General features: G+C 35.0%; 1 protein-coding gene across 1 annotated transcript in view; it reads right to left on the reverse strand.

Annotated features, from left to right (window-relative positions):
* LOC116272756 (WD repeat-containing protein 72-like) overlaps positions 1-12,847 on the reverse strand; it is a 143,742-nt gene extending 130,895 nt beyond the window's left edge. The window contains exon 1 of the mRNA XM_031661530.1: positions 12,582-12,847. The gene's annotated coding sequence lies outside the window, so the exon portion shown is untranslated. The remainder of the gene's footprint in view (positions 1-12,581) is intronic.
* Between the last annotated feature and the right edge of the window lie 2,058 nt (positions 12,848-14,905).

Consider the following 14,905-nt stretch of genomic DNA (forward strand, 5'->3'; position numbering starts at 1 on the left):
TCAGTGGAGGTTGCTGCTGTGTTTCAACAGCCTCTTTGCTATTACTGACTATTTTTTGCTAGGTCACTATCCTCTGTACAATCAAGTCACATGTAAACCTGATTTGGACTCAAAGCAATTGACTGGCAAAATAAATACACTTTTTTTTTTTCCTGTCAGTCATTTATATATTGTTTTCTTACAATTCAAAAACGGAAGCATTCTTTACTTTCTTGCCATCTATTCTTCATGTTTTAGACTTCAGTAGTTTACAGTTCATGAGTTTATTCCACAAATATTTCTGAATGCCTACCATGTGCCAGATATGCTAGATGATGAGAATTTCATGATAAAGTTATAAAATAGGTTGATCATAAATGTAACTGTCCCCTGTGAACTTATACTGTCGTAGAGAGTAGGGGAAGATACAAAATGAAATAAAAAGGATGCTGAGAAAGAGAATAACAGAAAGTGGGCTGCTACCTACATAATGGTAAACTGACATTGAAGTTAGACTTGAAGGTATAGAATTGGGGTGAAAATATTCTGGCAAAAGACTAACATCAGTGGAAATATGAGTTTCTTTAATGAGGCCAAATAGTTGGGGATTAAATATCTGGGTCATGCAACTGAACCTGTAGTTGATGTTTTTCATCTTTTTAATGTATGATTTTTGATTTTGGTTTTTATTACAAGGGTGAATGCAACTCAGATTAATAACAATGGAATGCTCATTCTTAGTTTCTTTTCTTTCCATCATGCTTGTGGAAGCTGAAAAGAATATTTCATAAACAGTTACGTGAGTTCAATAGACTGGAAATTGTTATGTCTGAAGAATATGTGTAAACCTTACAGGACATCCCCTGCCCCACACGGTAAGTGTTAAAATCAAATTTATAATTCCAAAGATACGCTTGCTAAGAAAATTATAGATAGAGTTCCTAGTTTAAGAGATATAATACATTTTAAAACAATAGTACTAAATAGAAATTGGAATTTTATGAACATTCTGAAATATTAAAGTGGATCTTTCCTAGGTTTTAATTATGCATAAATATACCCAGTCTGGAAATCGACACAAAATTACCAGTGGATAGTAAAAATCAATTAGAGTTCTTTCCCAACTATCACTCATGAACTACTGACAAATCCTGCTCTAATTCTCAAGTGAAGAAACTTTTAATTATAATATGATGTACATGTTCATGCTGAATGAAATTCAGTATATCCTGAAAACAAGAATTAAAAGCAACCATACTAAATGATTTATCAAGAAGACATCAAGTAACCACAAGAGGGCTGCAAAAGATTTAAGAGATATGATGTATCATTCATACATAATGAGACTTTTGTAGATTATATTACTTAGTCCCCTTATACTTCATTATTTGTCTGTGAATTAAATACCCATGTAATATACCCATTATACAGATAGAGAAATAAGGGCTCAAATCCTTAGGTTTTGTTCATTAGTGAAAGATAAACAGATTTTGATAATTATTTCGTTACAAAACTGAAGTCTGATAAAATATAATAACTCAATGTTTTAAAATACAAAAACTTGGTCCTAGAATTAATGGACATAGAACATTAGGTGAAGGCAAAAAAACCATCAAGCTGTGGCCCCATAGCTGGGCCTTTGTGGTAGGTGCATAAGAACAGTGAAACGAACTATCATCTGAGGTACTGTGTGTTATGTGGGCACTTCCTCACCACGCAACTCACTGAATTTTCTGTATCTGATCTCATTTGACATCTGGATTAACACAGAAGGGTAGACCCTTTAAATCAGATGTATATTGAGGGTATAATTTGTCATGATTAATTGAATTATAAAAAGTGAAAATTTCGACAAAATACACTCAGAACTGTTAGTCTTCTGCTTCTACCTTACTAATTCCATCCTTGTTAACACCAGAAATTTAATGACTAAAAATATGTCTCAAGATATTTTAAGCTGATCATTAGCATACATAAATGTTAAAGTCATAAAAGAAAGATATGCTTAAGAGATCTTGGCCAGGCGCAGTGGCTCACGCTTATAATCCCAGCACTTTGGGAGGCCGAGGTGGGTGGATTTACCTGAGGCCAGGAGTTCAAGACCAGCCTGGCCAACATGGCGAAACCTCATAGCTATTAAAAATACAAAAATTAGCTGGGCATGGTGGTGCACACCTGTAATCCCAGCTACCCCGGAGGCCAAGGCAGGAGAATCACTGGAACCTGGGAGGCAGAGGCTGCAATGAGCAAGGATCGGGCCACTTTACTCCAGCCTGGGTGACAGAGCAAGATGCCACCTCAAAAAAAAAAAAAAAAAAAAAAGAGATCTTAAAGACAATTTGTTACCTTCTATCAACTTGACTTTATAATTGATCTGGTTTAATAAAAGATAGGTCCTTGGCAATTAACAATTTTGGACTGACAGTCATATAATAAAAACTATGTGAAAGTTCAATGTTCAGGTATCCTCTTAGATTTGGGGAGATGTCAACTGTCAAATAATTTTCTCATTTGAGCCTCAAGATAATCACACATGAAGAGACAGGACCCATACTATTCTTTCCATATTTTGCCATATGATTACATGATCAATGTCATGCTATGGTTGTTGTAAAACAGAGATTGGCTTGAAAGACAACAAAAAGGAAAACAAAGCATCTGCTACCAGAAAATCAATGGAGAAGGCCACGTTTTATATAACGACAAGAGACCTCTAGTGGGAGCTAGAAAGAAAGTAATGAAGGTGAGCAGGACTTTGCATTTTGTAAGCTTTCTTTTTTCTTTTTTTTTTTTTTTTTTTTTTTGAGACTGAGTCCTGCTTTGTTGGCCAGGCTATGGCACAATCTCGGCTCACTGCAACTTCCGCCTCCTGGGTTCAAACAATTCTCCTGCTTCAGTCTCCTGAGTAGCTGGCTATGCCTGGCTAATTTTTGTATTTTTAGCAGAGACGCCACTATGCCTGGCTAATTTTTGTATTTTTAGTAGAGACGAGGTTTCACCATGTTAGTCAGGCTGGTCTCAAACTCCTGACCTCGTGATCTGCCCGCCTCGGCCTCCCAAAGCACTAGGATTACAGGTGCGAGCCACAGTGCCTGGCTTTGTAAGCTTTCTTAATGGCTTTCTAAAAGTCATCAGGTTTTGGGCAATATGTGAAGAAATAGAACAACGTCCATTTTCAGTCCCATTTGATTGTGCATGGGGTTAAATACGTGCATAAGAAAGCCCCTGCTGCTCACGGCAGCTTGTTAGGATCATTTTTATATCTGGCAGGAATAATCACACTTGAACCAAAAGATTATGCAGGATATTTTAATTTAGGATTAAAGCTGTCTGCAGAATTGTATGAGCTATATAGTATGAAGAAAATTACAAATAAATAAATGTCATTTGGAGATGCAGAGAACTGGTGGTGCCTTCAGGACATCACTATTAAAACCGAATTCAGAAAAATGGACAAAAATGTTAGCTGTATATATCTTTTTTAAGTTCATGCCCTTAGTGCCAATAAATAAAGTCTTAATATATTTTGTATTTTGTTTTTAATAGGATAGGGGAACTATTCCATGAAAATAAATTTTTTTTTTTTTTTTTTTTTGAGAATTGCTTCCTGTTAGTTTTTTGCATTTGCTGCTCTCTTAGGGCCAGTTTCAACAGAAGTCATTGGTACAGAAGTAGTGCTCCTGTTGGGATTGCTTTAAATGGGTCCAGATGGTACTCTCAGTCAATAAGTGATATTACCAGCTTTCAACAAGAAAGATTTTATTCTCCTCCATTTCTTTCCAGTTATAAGCAACTAATACTTTGAGTTAACATCTAAATTCTACAAACTTCATCCTTTTTCCCGAAAATACCATCCAGTGCATTAGTCATTAAAAAAACAGAATAGAAACACATTTTGAAGAGGTCACATTTATAATCATTTTAATCAGAACCAACAAGTTCCTCAATAACAGAGCATCCAAATCCACTGGAGTGAATTTGGACCCTAACAGATAATAACCTCTTTAAGTAGGTGGAATAGGGTTATCTTTTGGGTACTACAAGAAGCAGGATCTTAACAAATTTTGAGAGGCTACATGTTTTTAAAAAGGAAAAACAGGCTCATGCCTGTAATCCCAGCACTTTGGGAGGCCAAGACGGGCGGATCACAAGGTCAAGAGATCGAGACCATCTTGGCTAACACGGTGAAACCCTGTCTCTACTAAAAATACAAAAAATTAGCTGGTTGCGGTGGGGGGCGCCTGTAGTCCCAGCTGCTCGGGAGACTGAGGCAGGAGAATCGCTTGAACCCGGGAGGCGCAGGCTGCAGTGAGCTGAGATCACATCACTGCACTCCAGTCCGGGCAAAAAGGAAAAAAGAAATAAGGAAGAAAAAAAGTCTAAATAAGCTAAAGAGTTTTGAGTGCATAATATCATATGAACATGATTACAGAATTCATAGGTTCTAAAATATCTGTAAAATTATTAATGTGAATGAAGGCAAATGTAAAGATGTGCTTTAATAAATTATGCTAACACAGTCCCTAGATCAAGCTAAATACAAAATTAAAATGCCTAAAATGTTTAACTTTTCTCCATGTTTCTATGCTAGAACTTCCCCCTCCAAATTAACTGATAACTACAGAGTATTTAATCCAAGAAGAAAGTTATAATCTTAGATTTCCATGTCTCCTATAGAGTTAATGAAATATTGTGGGGGGAGAGAAACTGAAATAAATCTAAAGCTAAGTTTAGTACTAAATAAATGATATAAATATTTATTCAGTGAAAAATCTTACTTTAGAAATAACGGAAGAGAGAACATTTTTTGAAACCAGTTAACCCAAAGCAGAACTAACCCCTTCTCTGGCAGAAATCACGGTTGCCTATCAGCAATTACAAAAATAATAACGCCGACCTTGAATCAGCCTTAAAGGTCTTCGCTCACAATTATATTATCAGCTTTATGAATTTTCAGTTGCTATCTCAGCCATAAATTCAATAAACGCAGAGTTGATCAGTAATAGAAAGACAGCTATTTTAACAGCTGACTTCATTGAAAAAGGCATTTGAGAAAGTACACGTTATACTGGCATTTTCCATGTTAAAAAATGCAGCTTTTTCAAATCCTGCTCAGTACACTTTAGATGAGGACTTATGTCCTCTCAGGAACAACAATAAAAACTAAAAATCAAACTCAGCCAAAACTAGAAATGATTTAAATAAATTATATCGGCAGTCCTGGGAAAGCAATAGTCAGCTAAAAGGTTTTTATACCTGGAATTTTTTTACATTTCAGGATTTTACCTTGGAGCATTTTTTCTCATCTTAAATATATAACTTCACTTCCTCTCTGTATCTTAAACATAACAGCTCGCAACGGTAGAGAAACCCAGTAAAAAAAGAGTGCTGTGTGTAGTTATTGCAATTAACAGATTCAATATCCATTACTGCCAGTCAGGTATCATAGCAACCTTGTAGTGCTGAAAACTGCTTAGAAAATTCTTCAAAACCAGCAAGACTCTGCTTTAGGAAAACAACACTGGGGACATGACTGGCTGTCAACATCTGTGGGTGTTGCTATGGGCACAGCCACAGAGAACTCTGCCATCTATACAAAAAGGTATACACACAGAGAAGAGGGGAGGGACACAGAAGATAAATTGATAAGGAAAATCAAAAAGAAGAAATCACTGGGCTGGCAATATACAATAGGCACACAATTTTGAGTCCATGTTTTACACAAATTCTTTTCTATTGAGGCTAGAGAATCCAAATTAAACTTAACTGTAATTGTGACTAAACATGAGCCAGGGTTTGGAAATAATATCTGAAAACTCTCCATTTGTACCCTTTATCGCAAGTCTTAATTTGAAACGTAAAGTGAATTACATTTAAAATAATATTTAAACTTCCACTTATAAACCCTTAATAGTCGTTTATAAATCTACAGAAGAGAAAAGAACAGGTTACTATGAACAAGAACCCAATATTGATTTTTCGGCAGTGCAGTAAGCCATCTCCATTCTATCTGGCTGCTGTCAAAGCCACTCTTTAACAGCTGGAGTCAAATTGCACTATTTACAGCAAGAGCCCTTGTCAAGTGGACCATAAGTATCCTAACAATACACTATTCAAATGGCACTTTGCCACACAAATTGCTGACTTGATGAATAACCTATGTCAATGACTAAGGCCAATATAAAAGTTTCATTTTTATGAGAGGTTTTACATTCACACATTAAGTAAGCTTTCTTTGAAGAACTATTAGGCTATATATTTGAGGCCTTTGGACGCTGAAAATAATTAAAATCTGTTTAAATACATCGAGGGAACTTGACAACATTAATATGGATCCGGTGTTAACTACATTTGTCACACGAGTCAGAACAGAGTCCTTCTGTTGCTGGCACTCCCCACCGGCACGTGCTGCACAAAGCCAGACTTAAACTAGCCTTGCACCATGAAATAGGAGCATTCTCCCTTTGTGCCTGTGATTTACATGGCCAACGAATGTTTAGATACAAGCCAGGCTTTGAAGTCCTGTGAGGAAATTTGGAGTTGCTTCTGGGTGCGAGGTGGACAGCTGGAGTCATTCAATGGTGCATTTCCTACTTTTCACAGTCACTCAGACCTTCTAAATTAGTTTTGAAACAAAGCTGTGACATATTCCTCATAGTTTTCTTCGTGATTGAGGTAATATTTTAAAAACGGAAAAAGTTTAAACTCACGCCACAAAATGAAAAAAGGGAAATTCTTCATAAAGCAGTTATAAAAAAAAAAAAGGATTAGTTATTACAGAAATTTTTATTTAACCTACAGTATGTAAAATTATCTATAAAATTCTTATGATAAACAGTTATACACTGTCAAAACCTTGCATCACTTTATGTGTTCAAAAAGCAAATGACCTTGTAGATTTCTCCCCTAACGTTTATTTCTTTATTCTATCTTCCTAGGCTGGATATTATCATTTAGGTACTACAGTTTTAAGTTGAGACTCACCAAATCAAAATACTTAACACAGAAATCTTAATCCAATGTTTACAGAGGAAAATGACTGTCTGTTCATCAAGTGTTTGAAATTTAAAATAAAAATCTATTTTCTTTTAAAATTATAAAAAATTGATAAAAAATATTTTCCATATTAAAAAATAGTTCTATGCTGCTTATTATATTAAAAAGAATAAATCAAAAATTTACTAATCAACAAGGGAAAATTTTCATTCTATATGGATGATTTAGCCCTATATAATGCAATTTATTGTTTTAAAATAAATATTTGTTCTTTTTTATAGTTATACAAGTTTAATATTAAAATAAAGGTAGTTTAATAAAAACCATGGTAACATGTAATATTGCCATGATGAATTATTATTTAATAGCTTTACAAGTAAATTTTCAGATGATATTTTCAAATGTCACAATTTGGAAACTAATTCTATTTTGGTTATTTTTTTGTGTCATAAAATATAAAAGAACTAACTTTTCATTCTGATAAGGTGATAGGTAGTAGCGGGATCAAATTCCAGTTGGTGGTCTACCAATACACCAGCTGTTTTTCACAAGAGGCATCAGAATAAAGCTCTAATAAAAATTTTCAGCAAATCGTACCAGACAGACATCACCATAAGGTCAGCTAAAGGTTAAAAATATATATAACCAGATTTCTAGAAAGTTCAACTGGAATGTAAATAATGCAGTGTAGTCTTTATTTATAATCAATTTTATATGCTTAGATAAAAATGCACATATAAGCGCATTATTTAAAGAAAATTCCATTAAAAAAATCCAACTAAGTTGGGAGCCATTACTTACAAATTTGTTTCTCTACAAAGGGTGGTTTTCCAAACACATGTGAGTTCCTGGTTTTTGTCACAGATTAGACTTGATATAAGCTCTTTTGGATTACATTACACACAGTTCAGAAGAGGTTGGGATAAGTTGTTCCATGTAAAATACAGACATGGAGGGAAAAGGGAGGTGTTGACTATTTTGCCAATTTCTCCTCAGGCCTCATGATCTCCAGGTCCAGTAAAGACTGTCTAGATCATAAATTGGCAAACGACAACCAGTGCATCATCTCTAGTCCACTGCCTGTTTTTATAAATAATGTTTTTATTGGAATACAACCACCCTTGTTGAAGAATTGTCTATGGTTGCTTCTGTGCTCCAAAAGCAGAGTTGAGTACCCATAGCTGCAAAACTCTGGCCTGCAAAGCCAAAAATATGTACTATCTGGTCCTTTCTTAGCCTATTTTTGTGTTGCTATAAAGGAATACCTGAGGCTGAGTAATACATAAGGAAAAGAGTTTTAGATGGCTCACAATTCTGCTGGCTGGAAGACAGGACATCTGGTGAAGGCCTGTCCTCTTCCACTCATGGCAGAAGGTGAACCAGAGCCATGTGTGCAGAGATCACATGGTGAAAAGGGAAACAAGAGAGGCAGGAGAGAGAGGAGCTCTTACTAGCATCCAATGCTCCTGGAAACTGATGGAGCTCATGCACTCCAGTCCCCACATTAATCTATTCAGAAGGATCTGCCCTATGACCTAAACACCTCTCATTAGGTCCCTTCTTCAACACTGAGGAACAAATTTCAACATAAGGTTGGAGGGGTTAAATATCCAAATCATAGCAGGTCCTTTACGAAAAAGAAAAATACTTATTCCTGGTCTAGTTCATCATTGTTCGATACAAGTGGAATGCAAATCACATTTGTAATTTTAAATTGCCTAATAGATACATTAAAAAAAGGAAAAAGAAATGGGTGAGATTAATTTTAGTAATACATTTCATTTAATCCTATATATCCAAAATAGAATTTAACATGTAGTACTAAACACATTTCAAATACTCAGTAGCTACAAATGTTTAATGGCTACCATTTTAGACAGTGAAGCTCTAGAAAAGCAAACCAGAAGGAGCTGCTGGGAGACCCATTCTACAGAAAATCAATTTTAAAGAAAAGACATTTCCAGGATACTACAATAGGCCCCAAATAATAATCCACATTACCCTTTTTCATTTCACAGACAAGAAATGCAGAAAAAGAATTTAAAAGCAGCTAACCAACGAACAAACAAAATAGGGTTTTTTCCCTTAAAATACGATGAAGCTACAAAGATTTCTGCAATTACAGATGATTTTAGGATGGTTGTTTATTCTCTACTTTGATGCTAAATTCCTTCCATTGCAATTTAAACAGGTTCTATCTTGTCTTATCCTTAGATAAATCTAAGAAAAGCAGTCCCCCTTCACTAATATGATATTGTATTCCTTTAAATCCTTTATGACTCTGGCCTTCCTTTCCTATGCCAGAGAAATTCTTTGTCTAGCAGCACAAATTCAACTCCTCTAGCATTTCAAATTGGAATTATTTTCAAAATGTTTTTTTGTATTATTTTTTCTCTTTTAAACTTTTCTCCAGATCTATATGTACTTGCTTCAAATGCAACAAGAAAAAATAAATACAGTATTCTAATAAAGTCCAAATGTTGCCAAACACAAAAATCTGTGCTGCTAGTCTTCTGTTTAAACAGTTCATTCTATTGTTGGAGAATATTTCACCTGTGTCTTACTAAAATCCACAAACAAAAACAATCCTGAAATACAAAGTAACCTTTAACAGTTTTAAATTTCACAGGCATACTGTCCCTCATTTTCCCCACATATACAATGAGCATGATTCAAATTTGGTTTCTTAAAATTAATTTTTTTCTTATGAAAACTCATGAAGCATTTTACCATATTAGTAACAAGGAGAATGGGGAACGTATCAGCACCCATAAAATGTCATGCTTATCAAATTTGTAAATTAAAGAAGACTAAGATACAGTAACCTTGGCAGGTACGGTGGCTCACATCTCTCAGCCCAGAGACTCAGGAGGCTGAAGCAGGAGGATCGCCTGAGGCAAGGAGTTTGAGACCAGCCTGGGCAACAAAATGAGATCTTGCCTTTAAACGAAAAACTTTTTAAATTTAGACAGGTATGGTGTTGTGCACCTGTAGTCCCAACTACTTGGAAGGCTGAGCCGAGAGAATTGCTTGAGCCCAGGAGTTCAAAGCTGTAGTGGGCTGTGATCATGCCACTGCACTGTGATTGTGCTGGAGTGCAGTGGCACGATTTCTAAAAATAAGACCCTGCCTCTAAAAATAAATAAATAAATAAATAAAACAATCTCAACAGCCTAACTCTATCAGGATGAAATGCTAAGAGAAAAAGTGTATAGCAGACCATGAAGATATCCAGTACATAATTTAAAAAGATACAACTTAGGAGAAGCATAAAAAATATTGTTCTAATTAGCACTAAATTTAATAATAAGAGAAGTATAATATATAGGACAAAAAAGGTGATAGTCCTGTCCAATTGAGTTTATCTCCGAATGTAAAGAATGAAAGTTTGAAATTGTAGTCATCTAAGGGGCAAAAGCAAGAAAATAAAGTTGAAATCAGCCTGTAAGTAGGAAAACAAGATTCTGGCATTTTATTGCTTCTTGAAGTCAACGAAGAAACAAAATTACATAAAGAAAATGAAATCTATATATATTATTACCAGTACCTAAAGAGTAACTATGAAGCTCTTCAAGAGAGTGAAATACATAGCAGTCAGTTTACCTTCTGGGAGTTAAACTAGTAAAAATGACACTTGATGAATGAGATTTGCTCCTGCAGACCCTAGACATCTTAAAGGCATAGGTCAAGAGACATCCCCCAGTTCTCACCTACTACTCTAGCATATAATTTCCACTATAAGATGCTAACTCTGTTATGAATGGTGAGCAACAAAGACACACCAAGATGGGAATGCTTGGCAGCTGGCTCAGCTCACTCACTGGGCTTTATTCACTACAGCCTTATGATACCTAAGACTGTCAGTGTGATTCAATTTCCCACCTTATGTTCAGCTGTGAATGTTGAAGTTTCAAAGCATCTCTATAACTGTCCTTAGAAAAATGACCTTTTCAAGTTAAGAATAGGAAAAATAGGTTTCAAAAACCTAAAGACAATGGATTGAATGAGAAAAGAAAAAAAGCCGTTACCTAATCACCAGCTTCAATATCTGAAGGAGGAAAATACAAACAAAAGCAGGCGTTCTAAATGGAGTCTTAAAAAGAAAAATCCAAAATTCAGAAATTTTTCCATGCATTATCAGCCTTGACCAAGGGAGATGGTACTCTGCTGGGCTGAGAGCATTGGTTACATTCTACTCTCAGAGCTCAATGGATGAATATTCTCTGGGCTCTGACTCCATGCCCATGAAGAAACTCTGTGTTACAATTTCCCCTGGCCTCAGCTTTGCTACAGTGAGAATGTACCAAGCAACAACCAGAATGCCAATTAAAGAATTGTCATTCTAGTTTATATATTCATTTTTGTAGGTATTTAGTTAGTGTGACTGAGTTCTCACAAGGTTGACAAATCCTAGACTCACTTATAAAAATCTAAACCAGGCCTCTAAACCTAAAAAGCTAAAGATCACATGCTAGCACCCCTGCCCCCAACTCTGCTGCTTTGAGGCATGGCTTTAATGGCCCATTGGCCTTTCTTGATGATGACATATTCCTTTGCCTAACTATATACATACACATGAGATAAAATAAGGTCTTATTCTATGTCCTTATTAATAGTATATTACCAGTCTTCATAATACCATTAAAATAACAGAAAAGATGAACAATATGTAATTAAGAATCAGCAAAACCTTGATTTAGCAATCCCACTTTGAAAAATATATCCTTTAAATAATCTGCATGAAAAAAGCTTTAGTTTCATAGATGTGTTATTTAAAAAGTGAAACATAAAAACCAAGCCATGTATCAAGCCATAGAGAAACGATCTATACCAGCAATGATAGAAACACCACATAGAGCATAATGCAGCCATTAATAACAAAAATTACATATTAATACCATGAAAATATGTTTACATGAAAAAATACATTTGATATGTACATATAAATGGCATAGTTACAACAGTATGTTGAGGGGATAATTTGGAGGTGAAAATATAAAAAGATGGAAAATAATCCCTTACAGAAATCAGATTAAATTACTATATCATATTTACACATAAAAAACAATAAACCTAGCCAAATTTCTGCTAAGCCGGTTGGCTTGGTTTATGAGAATAAATGCCAACTCCATCACTGTGTATTCACTGAGGCTTAGAATCCTAGAGAGTTAGTGATCCTACTGATACTGGGTATATCAAAATAATTATCCATACTGTGATCTAGTTTTTCTGATTTTTTTTTTGTTTGTTTTCAATCAGCATTTTTAAGAGGTCAGATACTCTTAACCGAAAAATAAAAATAGATCCAAACTACAGAATATAAATGTTTTCCCTTCCTTATGGAAAACGACCTAGGATTCAAGGGTTAATATAAAATGGACTCAATTTTGACAAGCCAGAATCTATTTTGTCAAAAATCATGCCATAATAAGTATAATAGTCACTCAAAAAGTTACACTGATTCACCCAAGATTACTTGGTAGATGCAGCAGTCTCTTAGTTCTTGTTTTTGTGCTGATACTTAAGTGCCATGTATTTTTAAATGCATCTAACTTCTTATTCAGTTGATAATGTTCTTTGTGAATATCAGCTTGATTTGAACTTACCTTACATGAAGACTCCACTTGCAGACTAGGGCAAGGTAATGGCCCAAGCTGGTAGGGGCTGGAGGATCTCTGTTCTATACTTTTGTGCTTAAGTGTCTCTGAGGCAATGGGAAGTACAGACTTCACAAGCTGTGAATCATCACAACAATTAAGAATAATTCGTGCTCTTTCTCCTGTCTCATGTCTTTCCAAAGTGCCTGGAAAACAAGAAGTAAAAATGTCAGCAAAATATTTACCCCAACAGAATAAGACAGAACAAAACACTCTTTAACAGAAGAATCACAGTCCTTTAAGTTATCGTGCCTTAGTATCTTGCAACCGAAAAATAGCCTGGGAGCTTTTTCTAAATTATTCAAAACACTTGCTCATAAAGGCTGAACTTATGGATTTGAAAAGCTCATCTTCCTCTTTGTGCTTCTTCATCCACTGAAATCAACAGGAGATTCAATAGTCTTTAATAGTAAAATCTCTAACTTATTATACAGTATGCAAGTGATCAATAACACATAACTATGGAATATTTTAGTGCTGTCCCCTAGTGTTCCAACTCACAAGCAACAGAGAACCCACAGTGCTTTGCTTGGGTTCCTAGGCTTGAAATGTTTCTATTGGTAACATATAATTTAAATGAATGGAGCAAGTAAGAACACGGATGCTTTGTGTACTGCCTCCCTCACCCAAGTGTCCCCGCAGGGCTTTGTTGTTTTATTGTTGGGATTGTTGTGATTATATCCTTTGGCTTTTATTTCTTACGTTATTAGAAGGGGAAAAAAATCCTTTGCCTCTGTCATTCTTCCAGTTTCAGAATTTAGGAGTGTTGTCAAGTTCAATTTAAAGTTAAAAAAAAAGTATAAAATAGACCAAAAGTATCAGAAACCAATTCACAAATAGTTCAATGTTTTTATAAAATACAATGCCATACACTCAGTGAAATATCAATAAATATGAATTAATCATGTTCTCTGTCTCTTATGAGTTCATTTGCATTATTCATACTATATTAAATATATAGGTTATTTCCTACTGAATAAAGACACCAATGAATACTAATTTAATAAACAATACCTAAATATAGACTTTATTTCATATTCTTTCCTACCAGTGAGAAAGAAATAGATGTACTATTTATATTGTTCAGAAAATATCAAATTAATTACAATAAGAAAATAGAAATAATAATTGTAGGCCACTATGTCTTTAGATAAAAAGATTGGTAGATATATTTGAAGATTATGATGATTTTATCCTTTCTCATTTCTCTCCCACTCTTCTATAACCTTCTTTTATTACAACTAAACTACCATTAGCTGGCACCATGGATTCTGAACCAGTAACAGTTACTTTGCTCAAATAACAGGCAGAACTTCAGTCTCGAATCCCTTAACAATATAATTTTATTGTAACATTTCTACATTCATAAATAAACATCCTTATCATACAAACTTATAAACATGTTATTCTTCTAAGCTTTCCTTTTCCATCAAGATTGATATATCTGGCCGGGTGTGGTGGCTCATGCCTGTAATCCCAACACTTTTGGAGCCCGAGGTGGGCAGATTGCCTGAGTCCAGGAGTTTGAATCCAGCCTGGGCAAGACGGCAAAACCCCATCTCTACAAAAAATAAAAAAATTAGCCAGGCAGGGTGGCGAGCACCTACAGTCCCAGCTACTAGACAGGGCTAAGGCAGGAGGATCTCTTGAGCCCAGAAGGTTGAGGCTACAGTGAGCCAGGATCATGCCACTGCACTCCAGCCTGGGTGACAGAACGAGACCCTGTCTCAAAAAAAAAATAAACACAAAGTCTATCACAATGGTATGCAACAGCTAGATATTCTGGGACTTTAATTTTTATAAATTAGGAAAAAATATTGATCTATTTTCTGAAGGATACACTTCAGGGAGAAAAAATTATTTATAGATCAACAAATGAAGCTGACAGCAACATCAAGAAAACTCTTCCTCTCAAGACTGACGATAAGAAAAGCTTCAGAAACCAAAGATAAGAGTTATTACTGCTTCCTGAAAACTACCGCATTCCAGAACTTGGAACCGTGTTACGTGGTAAAATTTACTGTCTTTCTGAGAAGTCCCTCTTTGAAAATGGTATCATCCTGAATATTTTCTTCTCACAAGTTCTCTGTGGCTCCTCAAGCTATGATATTTTTTTACATATTTTAGGAATGATTGGGAAAGAACTTATTGTACTTTAATACATTTGTTATGTGCCTTATGCAAAATGTATACATTCTATATATCCATGTTTTATTGTATACCTGATGTCTGACCCAAACACAACTATTTCTCGTATTTTTTTAATGATGAGA

Source organism: Papio anubis, unplaced genomic scaffold, assembly GCF_008728515.1.
Source record: "Papio anubis isolate 15944 unplaced genomic scaffold, Panubis1.0 scaffold184, whole genome shotgun sequence".
In the NCBI taxonomy this organism is placed as follows: domain Eukaryota; kingdom Metazoa; phylum Chordata; class Mammalia; order Primates; family Cercopithecidae; genus Papio; species Papio anubis.